Here is a 20,459-nt window from a genome sequence, read left to right as displayed (position 1 = left end):
ACTTTGTTGACGGCTTGCTTGACCTATCCCTGTCTCAAGTCAACCATGTGAAAAATTCCTTGGGTCGATTGCTTGATCTGTGCTTTGTATCGGATCCGACCATAGTGTTGTTAACCCGAGCCCTTCCGCTCACTATACCTGAAGACGCCTACCACCCTACTTTCGAGGTGTCGCTAGATATAGGACCAACTGTATTGGATCGGTCGAGTAGGCTGCCCGAACGTGTCCGCTGCTTTCGTAAAGCCGAGTTTGCGAAGCTTAATAACCTCATTAGGGATTTTGATTGGTCCGCTTTGTACTTGTGCACTGATATCATAAAAGGCACAAACATTTTTTACAATGCTCTTGGCACATTTTTCGATTCTTGTGTCCCGCTTTCTTGTCCGACTAGATCTGGAAAACCCCCTTGGTTTACCAAAGAGTTATCCAGTCTAAAAAACTTAAAATCAAGACTTTATAAAAAATTTCAAGAAGTGGGTTCTCCTACTTCTCACTCTCGCTATGTATTAGCTCGGTTAAACTTTTCAGTTCTTAATGCTCAATGCTATAAGAACTACCTATCTCGATGCAGGATACGTTTTTCTCAGGACCCTAAACAGTTTTACAGCTTCGTAAACAGTAAGCGTAGAACGTCCGCACACCCATCCTCGCTATCATTTTGTAATACGTCGGCAAATAATGATCAGGCAATTGCCGATCTTTTTGCCCAATTCTTCCAAACCACCTATTCTGAGGAAAGCTACTCTGGTCATCCGTACCCATACGGTTTACCGAGGTCGAACGGCATTTTCAGTCCCTTGTTAAATGAATGTTCCCTACTTCATGATCTTCGACTAGTTAAGCCGGTGTTTTCACCGGGTCCAGACGGTGTTCCAGGTTGTGTACTCAGGTACTGCGCAGAGGCTCTGTATGGACCTTTGCTTGATTCCTCTTGCTTCCCCCCGATCTGGAAGGAATCGTTTATAATTCCTCTCCATAAAAAAGGTAGCAAGTCTGATGCAAAAAATTATAGAGGTATAGCAAAGTTATCCGCTATTCCTAAAATGTTTGAGAGGGTTTTAACTCCGCACTTGCAACATCTCTGCAAGTCACTTATATCTCCAACTCAGCATGGATTTATAAGGCGGCGATCAACCACCACGAACTTGTTAGAGTTTACCTCTTTCATTATTAAAGGCTTTCAATGTAACTTACAGACGGATGTTATTTACACCGACTTTAGTAAAGCATTCGACTCTGTAAACCATTCCCTTTTAGCGCATAAACTTGACCTTTTAGGGTTTCCGCCCAACCTCCTGAGATGGATTTCTAGCTATCTTTGTTCTAGGTCTCAAAGAGTCCTCTTCAAAAACTCCCTCTCTTTACCAGTAAAGGTTTCTTCGGGAGTACCACAAGGCAGCCATCTAGGCCCCTTACTCTTCACACTCTTTATTAATGACTTACCTTCAGTATTAACATACTCTCGAGTACTTATGTATGCGGATGATGTTAAACTCTGTGTCCAGTACAAGGACATTTCATTTCATTCTCGCTTGCAATCCGATCTCAATAACTTTCAGTCATGGTGTTGTGCAAACTTTTTACACCTTAATGCCTCGAAATGCAAAGTTATGACATTTCATCGTTCTAGCCCTTTGTTGGCTCTCTACACCCTATTTGGTGGTTCTCTTGAGAGAATTACCCTGGTGGATGATCTGGGTGTTATGTTATACCCCAAGTTAAAGTTTTCCGAACACATTTCTACCATGGTAAATAAGGCCATGGGCGTGCTTGGGTTTATAAAGAGGTCAAAGGAATTTGCCGACCCCTATATAACAAAGACTCTCTATACCTCGCTTGTTCGTCCGATCTTAGAATACGGCTCCTGTGTATGGTGCCCTCAGTACAAAGTACACCAGGACCGTATAGAATCAGTACAGAAAAACTTTTTCTCTTTGCTCTGCGGGGCCTTAACTGGGATGCGGGTGTAAGACTCCCATCTTACTCTAGTAGACTACTATTAGTAAACCTCCCATCCTTAGTTAACCGTAGAAAAATGCTTGGTGTGATATTTATGCACAACTTGATCAGGGGTGACATAGACAGCCCTGATCTGTTGAGCCGCATTTGCTTCACGATTCCTATTAGACTGACTAGAAATTTTATACCGTTGTTCCTTCCACTTTGTAGATCGAATTATTCCTTGCATGAACCGTTTAGGGTCTTATGCTCGGATTATAATTCCCTCTACCATATTATATCCACCACTAATTCTCTTCCTCTTATTAAATTATTAATCCTTACACACCTTTCTATTAATTAGTAACTGTAGTGGTATTTGTACTTTGATTGCATGCTTAGTTTCTTAGTAAGTTTAGCACTAATTTTCCTCGAATGTTAGTCTAATAGCTATCTTTCTTGCATGTTCGCGTTTGGTTCGGCTACGCACCGCGCGTCATGCGGCAGCGCCGCTCGGTCGGTTGGGCGGGAGGAGGGCTGCGTTTTGCCTGGGATCCGCGCGTAACAGCCTTCTGCTGGTGTCACACGGGCCACTTGACGGTGCAGTAACTGCATCGCCTCTTGAAAGATGCAGTCATTGCATGTCAACGTCCACAATATAAAAAATATAGAACATAGTACCCAACGAGTATCAGCGCGCACAAAGAAAGGCAACTACTTCGTCTAAGAAGAAAAAACAATCTGTCTCGGTGATCAGCGATAGTGAGACTAAGTAGGAACAGGAGCATAAGAAAGTCGCGTATGAAAGAAAAGACGACGAAGAAAACGATACCAAGTTGTCACAAGAAGAAAAAGCTAATCTGAGACCGAATGGTGCTTACTAGCGAATGTTCATAAAAGCTAATACACTTCTAAATTGGGTAAAATTTAAATAAATGACAACAGTACTCATATTGAATATTGAAACAATCAGCCAGGCTCCGTTTTTCACATTCACAAAAGTTTTCCGATTTACTTTTGAATCCACATAAATTGGGGCTCCAGCTTTCATATTCCGCAAGGTTTATTCGTTTTCAAAACGAAAACATTTTCGTTGACGAAATGAAAAGTAAACGGCTTTTTATACAACGAAACGAACATTAATTGCTAAATGAAAAAAATTTATGACTTATTGATGCATTGACATAATCTTGACACCTATATCAGGGTAATTTAACTTTTGCTGTCTTTATAAATAATTTTATTTTAACCCAACCTCAAATTTTGCTCGGAAAAAATTGGCCAGGGCAACAACAACAACACTTTACAACGAAACGTTTTGGCTAAAAAAGTAATCCGCAAATGTAAGTGAAAAACGGAGCCTGCATGAATAAAAAAAATAAATTTGCACAGATTTTTTTCAACCAGGGAATTTTCAAATTAGTAAATCTACATTGCTAATACCAGTTTCAAAAGAAGATGTAGCCATAACATCTCTTGAAAAGTGGAATCTGGTTAAAAATTTTAAATTACGTCGTTGAAATAACCTGACCAGCATCAGTTTAAAGAATCTGCTGTACTTCTGTTCGGGAAAGACAGTCGCCATAACCCTGGCAGACCCCCGAAATAATGTTTTAGATATGAACAAAACCAGGCACAAAAGCACACCGCGATAGTCAGCATCAATAGCCGACTCGACTGAGCCATGTCTGTCCGTCCGACCGTCTGTCTGTCAGAGCAACGACATTTTGTATCCAAACTTCAACGATATGTCACTGTTACAAGTGTATTTCAAAACTTCGCACTGCCTCTTCCCGAACCCGCAAAGGACGGAAATCTGTTGGATCTCCAACTTTAAAGATATGAGAAAACCAAAAGCGCAGAATCGTAGAGAATAACTATATCTTCTAGACTGCAGAATCTGAAACTAATGATAATGTTTTTTATCCCCAATCGGCCGACTAATTATTTCGAATTAAATAAAACTCGGCGCAGAAATAAAATTACGATATGTTCTTTAATGCGTGACATCCAAATTGCAAGTGTGGCTTGCCTGCCCTTTACATTGCCGCTCCAATCGCTGAGCGCAGCTTCGCTCGGCTGACGTCGGTAGGCAGACGCAAAGCGGAGATAGCGAAGAGCAAGCTGGCAGAGAGCGTTTAGCAGGGCAAGCACGCGCAAAGCTTTAACAAACAAATGAGTGACATAGACATAAGTAACAAACAAAATAAGCGGCTGAGGGCCAAGAATTAGGTGCTATTTGGCAAGCAGCTAATCGGCTGGGTTCTGCTCCGAACATTCACCCCCCGCTGGAAGGCAAAGGCTTTCAACAGATCCATCCTGAAGGGGCAGAACCGCTATTTTTCCAACGGCCCTCTTGAAAAGGCCTCTTTGAGTGCGGATGACGGCTACTCTGATGGTTCCATCTTTTCCTGGGATGACGCTCTCAATGCGGCCAAGCGGCCACCTTAATGGTGGCAGCGTTTCCTCCTTGATCATGACGAGCGCTCCTGGCTTGATGTTTGGAGACGATGACCGCCACTTGCTCCGCTCCTGAAGAATCGAAAGATACGCCGTGCTCCATTTTCTCCAAAACGCCTGCTTCATTTGACACAGCCGCTGCCATCGACTAAGTAGGTTGACCCGGAGATGCGTCACATCTGGCTCGTCGAATGCAGCTTTCGGGGCTCCATTGAGAAAGTGGTTTGGCGTGAGCACATCTAGATCATCGGGGCTTTCTGTAATTGCATAAAGCGGACGGGAATTTAACAAAGCAGAGATTTCACAAGCCAAGGTCTGAATTTCATCAAGAGTAAAGATGTAGGTCCCGACGATGCGATGAAAATGATATTTAGCTGCTTTAACAGCCGCCTCCCACAAACCCCCACAATGAGGTGAGCGAGGGGGGATGAATTTCCAATCGATTCCACTAGAAACGCAGAGATGTGACACAGCCGTCGTATGAGGATCGCTGAGGAACATTTGCCGAAGCTCCAAAAGCTCATTTTTTGCTCCTACAAAATTTGTAGCGTTGTCTGACCGGATGATTCGAGGTTTGGGACGTAGACTTATAAAACGCCTTAATGCTGCCAGAAAGGATTCTGTAGATAGATCCCGAACGACTTCCAAATGAGTTGCTTTGGTGCTAAAGCATACGAAGACAGCGATGTAACATTTGATAGGAGGCCTGCTTCTGACTTCCGACTTGTGATAAAAGGGTCCGCTAAAATCAACGCCCGTTGTGTGGAATGCTGGATTAGTCCTTACGCGATCCGCAGGCAAGTTTCCCATGATATGTTCCCTCAGCACTGGCTTCAAACGAAAGCATCTAACACATTTGCGAATGATTCCCGCAACATATTTGCGTCCACCAATAGGCCAGAATTTTTGCCGAAGCAGTCCGAGCAATCCTTGAGCTCCTGCGTGGAGAAACCTTTCGTGAAAGAAGATAATAATAGAGACAGTGACAGGATGTCCCTTAGGAAGCAGGATCGGGTGCTTCGCGTCGTAGTCCAATTCGGCATTTTGGAGGCGGCCTCCAACCCGCAGCAATCCAAAGCTATCCAGAAATGGATTCAGTGAGGCCATCGTGCTTTTTGGCGGTACGGCCTGTTTGCTGGCGAGGGCCCTTATCTCTTCCGAAAATTGTTGCTGCTGTATTGCCCTTATGAGCAAATGCGTACCATTTTTGATGTCGATTACGGTAAGTTGACCCTTCGACCGCGCTATGCCTTTGTCCTTGAGAATGTAGAATCGATATATGTAAGCAAAGACGCGCTTCATGGATCCGAATGAGTTTTGAAATTTACAATCTTACGATACATCCCTTTCGTTTGAAACAACCAATGCTGCATGACGACGTTCTGGTACATCGGTCGGCAATTGCAAGCCTGCAGGCCACTCTGAGCTCTCAAGACGCAAGAATGGTGGTCCAGAGATCCAAAGGCTGCTATCCATTAGTTCAGCGGGCGTGGATCCACGTGATATGATGTCGGCAGGATTCAACTTTGTGGGCCAAGTGCCAAGTCATTTCAGCGGTGAGCTCCTGAATCCGCTGAACTCGATTAGAAACAAATATATTAAAATTCAATGGTGATTCTCGAATCCAGGCAAGGGCTATGGACGAATCCGACCAGCAATGTATTTGGCATGGAGCTGATAATCCCTTAACTATGGTGGACACTAGTTCGGCTAATACGAGGGCAGCGGATAGCTCAAGCTTGGGGATAGTCATACTTTTCAAGGGCGCGACTCTGGACTTAGAGCATAAGAGATGACTTTGCACAATGCCAAGAGCTTCCGAACGCATGTGTACACAGGCGCCATATGCTGCTTGGCTCGCATCACAAAACGCGTGCATTTCTAATCGGGCTTGCTGCCGAAGCACGTAACGTGGAAACTTAAAGTTTTTAACCATCGACAACTGCGAAGTCAGCTCAATCCAAGTCGTATGTAGATCCTGGGGCAGGCTTTCGTCCCAATTCAACCGTAGGCTTTCGTCCGAATTCAACTTTAGGCTTTCGTTCCATAGCGACTGCATAAATATTTTAGCTTTTGTAATGATGGGAGAGATGAGCCCTAGAGGATCGTAGAACCTAGCTAGTGTAGACAGGACCGAACGCTTCGATATTGGGCCTGCAGCGGTGCCGACGTGAGCGAAGCTAAACAGAAGATTGTCCGTGGTGGGATCCCAAACTAGACCAAGCGCCTTGGTTACTTCAGTCCCGTCATGAAAGGTAAGGAACTTTTCGCGATCCGCCTCCGATACTCCTTCCAAAGCAGCGGGTTCATTGGAACTCCATTTACGTATGGGAAAACATCCTTTCGAAAGTATCTCCTTTACCTGCTGACGAATCTTGATGACAGAATCAATGCTGTCCCCTCCAGATATGAGATCATCGACATAGCTTCCTCTCCAAATTGAGAAATCTACGTAGCGCCTGCTGATACGATTCTCCTAATTCCTCTAGACTGAATTTGGTTGGCAAACGCACGGAGTAAGCTCCGGAATCTAGGCGAATGCAGTTTGTGACGAAATGCTGTTCGCAATGAACATCTTCCTCCGAAATTGATGAGGGCGAATAATCTCCATCGACGTCCCAAAACCGCCTTACAATATCGCACAAATTAGTCTCGCAAGCGGAGATGACGGGGGATCTTCAACGGCTGCTAGCGCCGCACGGGCTTTCTCAGAGTTTTTAATACTTCCTGACACTATCCAGCCAAGTTTCGTCTTCTGCAATGTTGGCAATTGGTCTAACAGTCGAATCTGTCCAACGCACATTAATTCGAAGAACAAAACAGCACCTATCAACAGATCGACACGCTGGGGCTTGGCGAAATTAGGATCAGCCAGTTTTAGATTATTTGGCATTGGCCAATCCTTTGCGTCTAGGCCGAAGTCTTGAGATTGCAGGACGATGTCTACAGCCTTGCTGGATGGTAGAATTGACTCTCCAATACCGGCGATTTGAACGTGAGACGGGTGAGGATCTAACTGCAGCTGATTGGCGAGTCTCGATGTTATAAAGTTAACCTGAGAAGCGGAATCTAAAATGGCACGACATGGAATAATCGATCCAAAACGGCCCCTGACATATACGATTGCGGTAGGTAGCAGCACGTTTTGGCTAGGCAGAGATTTCTGACTCGAGGGGGGAGGGCTAGTATATTTGCTTGCTACTAGGGCACTTGCAGGATCATGCTGGGTCGATTCCGTGCTCGGCGACGGCAACTCAGCGTCAGCAACACTGCATGTGGAGCAGTGTGTGATGCTTGGCTTGGCAATTTCTACATGCCCCTGACTTGCAGCGTTGCAATGAATGGCCTTTGTTGAGGCAGTTTAGACATAAATATCGCTTCTTCACGTCCTTGTATCGAGAAAAAACAGGGAGATCTAGAAATGCCTGGCATCGGGATATGTAGTGATCGGAGGATTTGCAATACTTGCATGTTGAGCTATTATGATCGTTAATGGAGGTGATTAGGGTGCTAGGTTTAGTTTCTCCCACCTGCTGGCTAGGAATTGTTACCATAGCCGATCCCAAATTTTCCAGCATCCGACATCTTGCTTCCAAGAATGAGGCCATGCTTGACCACCGAGGCAATCCTGACGTCGGCAAGTTCTCTTCCCATTTCTCCTTGGTCTTGTGGTCCAATTTCGTGCCTATGATGAAGATCAGCAACCCATCGGAAATCTCCTGCGGGGTCGCCAAGGTCTGAAATGCACGCAAGTGCGAATTGATTTTATCGCTGAGCGCGCGCAAGCCGATAGCCGAGTCCTTCTCCACCCCTTGCAGCCCGAAAATAGCCTTGACGTGTGCCTGAAAATGAAACAGTTTATTATCGAATCGCAACATTAGCAAATTCAACGCCTTGTCGTAATTCTCCTCAGAAAGTTCCAAGGAACGAATCGTATCCAGCGCAGCACCATCTAGACATCCACGAAGATATTGGAATTTTTCGATGATTGGTATACGATGGTCTTTGTGCACCATTGTCGAGAACATCGAGTGGAATTCTGGCCAATCCATGTAGTTCCCACCGAATCGCGGAAGCTGCAACTCGGGCATTCGAGAACGGCCTATACTATTAAAGGCGAACAACGACGAATTCCCCTCGAGAGTATGCCGAACCGTTGAATTGGCAACATTTACCGTGCGAGCAGCCATCAACTCCCGCGACAGCCTGGACCTAACCTTGACATAAACATTCGAAAAGTCCAGTCGGGCATCATGGGCTAACTGCAGGAAATCCAGCCTTTCAAGGCTCGTTTGAGCGGCATCGAAATCCGCATTCATTCGCTCGATTTGCTTTAAGCGAGCTTGAAGTTCTGCCTCATCTAACTCGGCAAGCTCTTCCTTGGTGAGAAAGCGATCCATGGCCTTTAGTTGGCGCGCGATGGACTCGGCCTTGTGCTTGTAGAAATCTACATCACTCGGCATTGCTGCGTTCGCGACATTGGTAGGCTCAGGTGCTGCCATGTTGAGGTTTTAAAAGAGTCTCTCAGCACGACCGAAAAAGACACCCTGTATACGTATAAACGTGGGAACCGAAAGCAAAGGGATTACAGCTAATGCCTTTAGCTGTGCGGCTGTGCGAGCTGTCCGATTCCGCTTTGTACTCCGCTTGTGTGTATTAGTGAGTTCGCTGCACTGCACTGACCGAATTGTCGCGACAGAGAAATTAATAGCCAGCAATGCGTGTATGTAGGTGTATGTAAGTATGTTTTAGCACCGAATTGTGCTTAACCGCCGAAAATTTGCTAAGGCTAACGAATGTCGATCGCGAATGATTATTAATTGACACTGCAACTCAGAGATCACGTCGGGGTCACCAAATTGTATGTGGAGATAATGTTTTTTATCCCCAATCGGCCGACTAATTATTTCGAATTAAATAAAACTCGGCGCAGAAATAAAATTACGATATGTTCTTTAATGCGTGACATCCAAATTGCAAGTGTGGCTTGCCTGCCCTTTACATTGCCGCTCCGATCGCTGAGCGCAGCTTTGCTCGGCTGACGTCGGTAGGCAGACGCAAAGCGGAGATAGCGAAGAGCAAGCTGGGAGAGCGTGTAGCAGGGCAAGCACGCCCAAAGCTTTAACAAACAAATGAGTGACATAGACATAAGTAACAAACAAAATAAGCGGCTGAGGGCCAAGAATTAGGTGCTATTTGGCAAGCAGCTAATCGGCTGGGTTCTGCTCCGAAAAATTATTATAGCCAGAATTTAGAAAACAATTTCGTTCTCTCTCGCTTTGCCTATCGCGAAAAGTGAGAACCTAGATCTCAGAGACTATAAGAGCAAGAGCAACCAATTTATCCACACTACTGTGATATCAAACCTGCCCAAGTATATTTAAAATTTCACCCCACCCTTCCGCCCCCGTCAAGGACGAAAATCTGTGGCTTCCACAGATCTCAGATACTTTTAAAGGTAGAGCTACCAAATGTGGTATCCACACTCCTACTAGATCTAAATGTTATAAGAGTATTTCAAAAATCTGCCGCACTTCCTTTCGCCCCTAAAAGGACGAAAACCTGTGGCATCGACAATTTCAAAGATACGAGAAAATTAAAAACGCACAATTATAGAGAATGACCATATCTACCAGATTGCCGAGTCCGGATCAGATCGGATCATTATTATAACCAAAAAGAACAAATCAATTTGCAGTGGCTACGGAGCGGCCGACGACACGCTCAGACTTTTTTTTATGTCTAGCACGCACTCTTTGTCGTGTCGTTCAATGTTAGCGCCGCCTGCCGGAGGAGAGCTATACTGACTATGTGTCAGGGCCGGTCTGGTCTGATGAGCTCGTGAGGTGGCTCAAAGGGGGTCGCGGGTTGCGGACAGCGAACGGCCTACCTCGGTAGGTCAGCTGCGAATAAGCGGGCATCCCTTACGGGAAAGTACCGAAATAAGCAGTCCCGGACAGCAGGCTGGTGTTCGCGAGGAAGCAACACTGCCGATGCGTTTGTGGTGCCGCCTCAATAAGTAGCTCACACACTCCCATCCCTACACACTACCTACCCACATCGCAACCCCCAGACCCACCTCACACCGGGCCGGACTAAGTGTGTTACTCGACCGGTGCCGAGAGTCAGCCTGGCTGGGGGACCGGTATTAAAACTAGGCCAGTCGCTAACGGAGGGCTCAGGGACTTGGAAGCCTCCTGTTCTAATGATATCTTACCCGGGCAACGTGGATCTCTGCCCGGGCTGACCGTTCCCCTTCTCTGCATCTCGTGGGAAGAAGATTTAAAATAGTACAAACCAAAAAAAATATATTAAAAAAAAAAAAGCTCTACAGCAGGGAATACCTGCAAGGTGGAAGGTGCTTGTGCGAATCCGAGCGGGTCCCATCCCGAATCCGGAGTGGGTGGCAAGGCAACTCCCGAAGCTGACACCTTGGAGAGGCAGCTAAGCAATACTGCGGCTGCCTGACCTTCTGGTAAAGCGGAGGGGGATGACTTGCCGTCGACAAGCGCCCAAGCCAAACGCTACACTTACGCCGAAAAGAGGAGTGCAGGGTACATACTCCGTCGCCAACACGCCAGCAGCGAAGCCAGCCCATCACCCCACTGGCTGAAGAAGGTGGAATGGGCCTCTGCTGTGCTCCCGGAGTTTACCTTAGAGCAGAAAAAGGATGCTCCCCTATCTAAGAGGCAGCGCTCGCAAGAGACGCCTGGACCGGTGGCAAAGCGCTCCACAGTGCTGCCCAATGTATCCTTTGCGCAGATTGCCAAGGAGAGGACGCTGATCGGCGTCCTCGACAAAGGCAGCGCAGAGGTGAGGATACCAAGGAGTCATTGGAAGTGTGTAGAAGCGGCATTGGCCGACCGCTGCTTCGATCTCCTCGACGAAGACCCAGGACCTCCGCCAGTCTGCAAGCATATGGGGTGGTTCCAGGGCAACACCAAGATAATTGCCTGCGAAGACAAGCGCTCCGTGAAGCTGTATAAAGCGGCGTTGGCGCAAGTCGGCGAGGTCTACGCTGGGGCGAAACTCGCCGCAATGGACTGAAGCGATGTTCCCAGCAGACCAAGGGCCAGAATATGGGTGCCGGCTACCTTCAAGGAGGCCTAAGTGGGGCGGGCATTTAAAATACAAAAACAAATACCACTACAATTACTATTTATTAGAAAGGTGTGTGAGGATTAGGATTAACTTAATAAGAGGAAGAGATATATTGGTGGATATAATATGGTAGAGGGAATTATAATCCGAGCATAAGACCCCAAACGGTTCATGCAAGGAATAATTCGATCTACAAAGTGGAAGAGACAACGGTATATATTTTTATACCCGATACTCAAAATGAGTATAGGGGTATATTCGATTTTTGGTGAAAATGAATGTGTGTAACGTCCAGAAGGAATCGTTTCAGACCCCATAAAGTATATATATTCTTGATCAGCATCAATAGTCGAGTCGATTGAGCCCTGTCTGTCCGTCCGTCCGTCTGTCTGTCCGTCCGTCCCTATCAGCGCCTAATGCTCAAAGACAGTAAGAGCTAGAGCAACAACATTTTATATCCGGACTTCTATGACATGTCACTGTTACTAGAATATTTCAAAGCTTCGCCCCGCCCACTTCCGCCCCCACAAAGATCGAAAATCTGTCGCATCCACAATTTCAAAGATACGGGAAAACAGAAAACGCAGAATCGTAGAGGATGACTATAGAGTGCAAAATCTGAACCAGATTATTTTCGCCAGAATCAAGAAAACAATTTCATTATCTCTCGCTCTGTCTCAGGTTTCATGGTCTGCTTTGCTTAGTGCAAAATGTGAGTACAAGTATCTCAGAGACTATAAGAGCTAGAGCAACCAAATTTGGTATCCATACTTCTGTGATATCGGACCTTGACAGTTTTGACTCAAAATTTCGCCACACCCCCTTCCACCCCCGCAAAGCACGAAAATCTGGGGCATCCACAAATCTCAGAGACTATTAAGGCTAGAGTAACCAAATTGGGTATCCACACTTCTGTTAGATCTCACTATAAAGCGAATATCTCAAAATTTCGCTGTCGCGGAGGTCGAATGCGCTCCGAGGAGAAGAAAGGTTGCGGAGGTCAAATGCGTTCCGAGGAGAATAAATGTTGCGGAGGGTTGATGCGCTCCGAGGAGAATAAATGTTGCGGAGGGTTAATGCGCTCCGAGGAGAAGAAATGTTGCCGAGGGCTAATGCGCTCCGGGGAGAAGAAATGTTGCGGAGGGTTAATGCGCTCCGAGAATAAATGTTGCGGAGGGTTTATGCGCTCCGAGGAGAAGAAATGTTGCGGAGGGTTACTGCGCTCCGATTATAATAAATGTTGCGGAGCGCTAATGCGCTCCGAGGAGAATAAATTTTGCGGAGGGTTAATGCACTCCGAGGAGAAGAAATGTTGCGGAGGGTTCATGCGCTCCGAGGAGAATAAATGTTGCGGAGGTCTAATGCGCTCCGAGGAGAAGAAATGTTGCGGAGGTCGAATGCGCTCCGAGGAGAATAAATGTTGAGGAGGGTTAATGCGCTCCGAGGAGAATAATTGCTGCGGAGGGTTAATGCGCTCCAAGGAGAGGAAATGTTGCGGAGGGTTAATGCGCTCCGGCAGAAGAACGGTTGCGGAGGGTTAATGCGCTCCGTGGAGAAGAAATGTTGCGGAGGGTTAATGCGCTCCGAGGAGAATAAATGTTGCGGAGGGTTAATGCGCTCCGAGGGGAAAAAATGTTGCGGAGGGTTAATGCGCTCCGAGGAGAATAAATGTTGCGGAGGGTTAATGCGCTAAGAGAGGAAGAAATGTTGCGGAGGGTTAATGCGCTCCGAGGAGAAGAAATGTTGCGGAGTGTTAATGCGCTCCAAGGAGAAGAAAGGTTGCGGAGGGTTAATGCGCTCCGAGGAGAAGAAAGGTTGCGGAGGGTTCATGCGCTCCGAGGAGAATAAATGTTGCGGAAGTCAAATGCGCTCCGAGGAGAAGAAAGGTTGCGGAGGGTTAATGCGCTCCGAAGAGAGGAAAGGCGGCGGAGGTTTAATGCGCTCCGAGGAGGATGGGAGGATCGCTGGGGCTGCTGGTGGCTGGGTTCTGGCTGACCCATTGATCTGAGTCTCTTAGACGTATTGCTGCTGCTTCTGCCCGTTCCTTTCCTGCGAGGTCAAGGCTCTGTAGGCATAGGATGGCATTTAGCGCATCATTTGGGGTGGTGCGAAGAGCTCCGCTGATGCATAGGGCGGCAGTCCGCTGGACTTTGCCCAGTTGCTTGGTGATCGCCCTTTTTGATAGGGCCGGCCACCACACCGTAACTCCGTAGAGTAGTATTGGTCTAACTATAGCTTGATATATCCATTGGACTATGCTTGGGATCATACCCCATCTTAGCCCAATAGCTTTTTTGCATGTGTAGAGTGCAGTCATTGCCATCTTCACTCTGTCTTTGACATTCAGGTTCCAGCTAAGCTTCTTGTCAATTACCAACCCTAAGTAGCTGGCACTGTCGCTAAAGGAGAGCCTGCATCCTTGTAGTATTGGAGGGTTGAGGGGCGGGACCTTGTATTTATTTGTGAATAGTACGAGTTCCGTTTTTGAGGGATTTACTCCCAGACCGCGCGATTCTGTCCAATCCGACAGTTGCGCTAGCTTTGTGGACATTAAGTCGCACAGTGTTTGGGGGTATTTCCCCGAGAAGATAATCGCAACGTCGTCCGCATAGGCCACGACTTTGCAGCCCCCCCCTTCTAGGTCACATAGAATCTTGTTGACTGCTATGTTCCACAGAAGAGGAGACAGGACACCACCTTGCGGGGTGCCTCTGTTGACATACCTTGACTGGGCGGATGATCCCATCGATGATGTCACCGTCCTGCATGTGAGCAATTGATCAATGAGCATCACCAAGTGACGGTCCACCCCCAGGTCAGTCAGGGCTTCTGTAATGGCGCCCGGTACAACGTTGTTGAAAGCTCCCTCAATATCGAGAAAGGCTATGAGTGAGTACTCTTTGTGATGCAGAGATTTCTCTACCGCTGAGATCACTTCATGAAGAGCCGTTTCCGTGGATTTTCCTTTCCGGTAGGCATGCTGTGCGCCTGACAGCAACTGAGGGTGTATAGTTGTCCTCAGTTGCAGCCCGACGAGTCTCTCAAAGGTTTTGAGGAGGAAGGACGATAGGCTGATTGGTCTAAAGTCTTTTGTAGCTGAGTGCGAGGCTTTCCCAGCTTTGGGAATGAAGACTATCTTTGCCTTAAGCCATGTTCGCGGGATTGTACCCACAGCCAGTATCTTCCTGAAGATACCTTGTAGCCAGTTGATGGCCGTATCCCCGGCCTTCTGAAGTTGGGCCGGGATTACCTGGTCTGGGCCTGGCGATTTGAACGGGTTGAAGCTGTTTATTGCCCAGCTTATGTTACGTTTTGTGAGGATGTGATCCATCGAGGTTACCGGTCCCTCTCCTGGAAGATGTGCCGTCTCGATGGTTGTGCACCCTGGAAAATGTGTGTCTAGTAGAATGTGCAGGGACTCCTCACTGGAGTTAGTCCACGTGCCGTCATTCCTTTTAAGATACCCTACCGAGGGGTTAGTTTTTGAGAGAATCTTGCGAAGCCTTGCGGCCTCTGACGTTTCCTCAATTTCCGAGCAAAATTTTTGCCAAGAGGCCCTTTTTGCTTTCCTTGTTTCCTTTTTATATAAAGACAGACTGATTTTGTAGTCTGCCCAGTGGCTCCCCTCGTTCGCGCTTTTGGCCCTGTTGAAGAGGGTCCTGCGCTTTTACGTAGGATGTCTATTTGTTTTGACCACCAGGGGGGTTTCTTTTTCCCCCTAGGTTTGCTAGAGGGGCACGCTGCCGCGAAGGCTTTGTTGCATGCCTCTGTGAACCTGTTCACTAGGCGATCTAGGTCGTCTTTTGTGTCAGGGCATGATGGTGCTTTGGAGGGGAGTAAGTCCTCCAGGGCTGAGCTATATTTTTCCCAGTTGGCTTTCCTGGGATTAATATAGTCCTTAGGTTTCGGACACTCGAGGGATAGTGTGGTCTCGATGTATCTGTGGTCAGAGAAAGAGTGGTCATCAAGGACTTGCCAACTCTTGACTATGTCTAACAGGTTGGAAGACACTAGGGTGATGTCAATAACCTCCTGTCGATTTTTAATTATAAAAGTGGGGTCGTTGCCCCGATTACAAATAAATAGATTTGAGTTAAGGATGAAGCTGAAAAGTGACTCACCCCTTACATTTGTGTTCGAGCTCCCCCATTGAGTGTGGTGAGCGTTGGCATCGCAACCTATCAGTAGGTCTATGTCCGACCTCTCGCTGTCGCTGGCTAGTTTGCGAACAAGGTCGTTGGGAGGATCGTTTCCCTCATGGGCCATGTAGGACGACATCAGTCTTAGATGTGTCCCCTTCAGCTCTAGGCTTGCCGCCGTGTTGTCGCTATCGCTATAATTATGGAGCAGAAAAATATTAAGGTGCTTTCTGGCGAGAATGCAGGTGCGGGTTTTACCTTCATGTTGAGCTACAATTATCTTGTACTCCTTCGACCCTAGTCCACAAATCTTGTCTCCCACTATCCAAGGTTCCTGGATCAGGGCTACGTCTGCTCCGCTCTCTTCGAGGCGGAGTATAAGAGCAGCGGATGCTGCTTTACAGTGGTGGAGATTGATCTGAAGGAGCCTCAAGGACATCCTTAGTGTTCTCCACCACTGTAATGTCGGCATCCGGATCGTCCTCGACTTCCTCGTGGCAACACATCGCCTCGAAGTCGCATCTCAGCGTGCCATCGGTGGAGTAGCCCTCTGGGTCTATCTCTGTGTGATCGTCGGGTGCTTCGATCTCCGAGGCAGCGTCCTGCTCGACTGGCTTGTCGACAGGACGTGCCCCGGCCGCCGCATCCGACTTGTAGACCTTTACGGTCACAGAGCTGAACCCAAAATTGAGCTCGCCCTTGGCAGCCTCAATCGGGGCCAGCGACTCTTTGTTGAGGACGACCACCGCCTGGTTTGTGTGCGGCCCTGTGTCGTCTCAACTTTGACCACCTTCCAATCCGCTGTTGGGAGGTGGGGGTTGCATCTTTGCAACATTTTTAGGATGCGCTCCGGCTCCTTCATGGAGGCACCCAGACTCTCGCCCTTGGTCTACTGGGCACTTCGCTCCAGTCTACAGCGACGAGCTTCGCTCCTGGGTAGACTTCCCCGACTCGCGCTACCGCTGCTTTGTACAGCTGTACGGAGCGCTCGTCTTCACAGGCTACGATTTTTATAGATCAGGGGGCTGCCAAGTCCCTGAGCTCTCCGTTAACGATTGGGCTAGTTTTATATACCGGGCACCCAGCCAGGCTGACTCTCGGCACGGGTCGAATAACACTCTTAGTCCGGCCCGGTGTGAGCTGAATGTGGGGGGTTGGGATGTGGGTAGGTAGTGTGTAGGGATAGGGATAGGGAGTGTGTGAGCTACTTATACGAGGCGGCACCACAAGCGCATCGTCAGTGTTGCTACTTCGCGAACACCCGCTGGCTGTCCGGGGCTGCTTATTTTCGGTACTCTCCCTAGGGATGACCGATTATTCGCAGCTGACCTACCTATATGACCTGTATATAGGTAGGTCGTTCGCTATCCGCAACCTGCGACCCGTCCGGTGGCCTCAGCTAGGCCCCCTTTGAGCCTCCTCACGAGCTCATCAGACCAGAATGGAATTTGTAAGCATGCACGCATTGAGGAAGGGTGTTGAAGAATGACCATCTCTAGCAATGCACGCATGTATTGACAGACATATGAATATGTAGACGTATGAGTGAGAGACGTAACGAAACGACGTTCTCTTATCTCCCTTTCTGTTTTCCCTTTTTTCGGTCTCTATCTGCCTGCGAGAAGAGCATTTTTTTAGTCACAAATAAACCTTACACATGAATGGTTGCGTTTTTACTTTTCGGTACAAGAACTTCCCTTGCAACGGCAGCGAAATTCTGTCCAACAAGCATAGCCTGAGCTCCATTTCGCTAATTAATTTTTGGTTGATTTCACTATATTTTTATAGCTCGGCGGAGTGATATAATAACACGTCTGATGTTGTTGATAACTGACGACCAAAAATAATATTTAAAATGTTTTTTTTTTGTTTAATATTCTCCAGGAAGATGAAAACACATTTTTAAATGTTATAATGTTAAATGTCAGTCTCTTTTGGTATCGAAAATCTTTGGCACTAGTGGCACTTTAGTGCTGTTAAGCGCCTAATTTGGTGTATTGCGCGCTCAAAATACTCTATAGATAACCGGATCGAGCTACGGCAGCTAATCTGTTAGTACGAAAACGCAGTATTGTTGCACTGACCAATTATTTCAGAACCAAATTTTAGAATTAATGTAAATAAAAATTATTTTTAAAGAAGGCACAAGAGCAAAATTTGTTAAAAATTAAAAACGGACACCAGCTTGATAATAACATTTATTTGTTAATAAAAAGGTAAAATGTTATAGTATAGTATATAGTATAGTATAGTATAGTATAGTATAGTTTACATTTCCATATATTTATTTAAATATATATAACTACAAAAAAACTTTGTAATCACTGTTAAAATTTATTTGTCTAAGACGCTTCTTATGTAAATCTAATGTTATCTAAAACATTAATGATATCCATGCTAATATAGATTTTTCTATTAACTTAATGCAATAATAAAATAAATAAAATAATCACAATCTTCGGGCCCCGAAGCGAGCATTTCTTTGTAATATATTGCTAATGTATTATTTATATTTTTTTTCAGTATGCTCATAAGTTGGCGTACCTAATTGGACAAAGTATTCAGCGCAATGTTGCAGATTCCTTATCGGAGAAACTGTTTTATTTATAAACGCTAAAAATTTTTTTTTAATTATGTCATGTGGCTGACATTTCGTACAATAAATCATAAAATCTATTTGACTTTTTTTATAGCCGGTACTAGAAATGTTTTGGTGAAAGAGGATGTGTGTAATACCCATAAGGTAGCGTTTCTGACAACAAAGTATATACATATATTCTTGATCAGTATCAATAGCCGAGTCAATATAGTCATGCCTGTCTGTTCGTCCGTCCGTCGTTCTGTCCGCCCGTCTTTATGGGCGCATAGATCTAAGAGATTAAGATCTAGAGCAATATATGTATTTGTATCCAGACTCTTCTGATATCATACTGAATCAAGTCTTTTCAAAATTATGCACCTCCCTCTTCCGCCTCTTTAGATCAAAACTGTATGAAAAACAGCCAGAGAACAATGTACCCAATCGATTCCGATTATCTTTCGTAGTGATCAGACGAGTTTTTGTTTAGCGCTCCGCATTTTTTTCTTTTGTTTTGAATAAACAGCCGGCTATTTCCTAACTAAATTCTAATTATACTTCCTAACCAGACAACAATCTGGAAACCTATTCTATTACGCGAGTGCATGCCTTTTGATTTGTGTTAAAACATTATTTAACTTTTTATTTTTCGGCGTCGGCTTGTGCTTGTGCTTGTGTTTGTGTTGTTGCAGTGAGTGAGTACGCATTACATTGCATTGCAGTCCGCTCTCGTCTGGTAGCTTTTGTTGTTTTATCACTCTCTCGCTATCACCTCAACTTCAATAACTGTTCTTTCTCTATCGCTCTTCAAACTTTCCGAGCAATAGCGCTCTCTGCTTAGTAGCTCTCCGCAATTCCGCTTTGAGCGTTGTCTGGCACATTGGTCTGATACCAATTTGTTTTGCAAATAATAGTATATAAATAAATAATAAAATGGAATACGCTGTGGTCTGTGCCAAAAAAAGCTGTAAGAAGCAGATCACCCACGATCAGCCGAATGTCCCCTGCTGGCTCTGCGACAGCGTAGTGCACGCAAAATGCGCTGGATTTTCTGTCCTCGTGAGTGATGCTATAGCCAAACGTAATGGCTTGCATTACAGTTGCGAGGCATGCCGTGCGGTGGAGAAAGACATGGTGGCTTTCATGAGGCAGACGCGGAGTGGCTTTAAGGAGCTGACCGTTGGTTTTAAAAACCAATACGATCGGCTCCTAGCCATGGAGGCTCAGTTTAGCGGTTTAAAACTGCTGAATGAGTCTCCGAGGCGCAAAAACGTCACTCCGCGGGATCTGCAATTGCCAACCGTCACTCAGCCGTGCGCCGCCGAAAAACTGATTCCGACCACTCCAAGTGTGCAGCAGTTGATCTCGTTTGCCACTCCAAGGGCAACGACAGCTGCTGGCGATGCAGATTCGGTAGCCGAATTCATCGCCTCGGAGAATGTGCAGCCAAGTACGTCTGCAGCGTCCGTGTCCGTGGTGTCCGCAAGTTCGCTAGTTGTCCCGTCTATACCGATCCCACCAGTAAATAGACGTTCCGGACCTCCGGATATTGCCACCACAGGTACTAGGCCTGTGGTGACTAAACCACTGGTGGGAGTCCCACCAAAACGACAAGTTTTTGTTTCACGGCTGGCCCCTGACCTCACATCTAATGATGTAATTGCTTTTATTCAAAGCAAAATAAACGCCGTGGGTTTAAAGGTGGAGAAATTTAACTTCTCTTATGCCAGGGAGATAGCCTCGTTTAAGATAAGCATCTCCCCAACTCAATTTGACACCATTTGCTCCGCCAAATTTTGGCCGGAGCATTTGGTGGTGAAGGAGTTTAAGGCTAAGAAGAAGAATAGGCCCCCATATCCCTTCCAAATCTTTCCAGTGTGCCACCCTCAACCTCAACTTCCTCTTCCTCAACTTCCCGTCTTGCTTCCACCTTTCCAAAAAACTAACTTCTCTTTTAGTAACCTATCAGAATGTAAGAGGCTTGCGTAGTAAGCTCAGCATTCTTTTCCGGGATTGTGTTGCATTTGCTTCCCACGTTATTGTGTTTACTGAAACCTGGTTAAAGCCGGACATTCTTAGTTCCGAGGTTTTGGCAGGTCGGTACACAACTTTTAGAAAGGACCGTTCGTCTCGACGGGCAGGGGGGGTTCTAATTGCAGTGGACTCTTACTTCACGTCGGAACACTTCACAGTCCAAGTTCAACGGGAACTGGAATTCCTGTGTGTAAAACTGATTCTTCCCG

Source organism: Drosophila miranda, chromosome 4 (genome assembly GCF_003369915.1).
Source record: "Drosophila miranda strain MSH22 chromosome 4, D.miranda_PacBio2.1, whole genome shotgun sequence".
Classification (NCBI taxonomy): domain Eukaryota; kingdom Metazoa; phylum Arthropoda; class Insecta; order Diptera; family Drosophilidae; genus Drosophila; species Drosophila miranda.
This window is presented reverse-complemented; position numbering follows the sequence as displayed.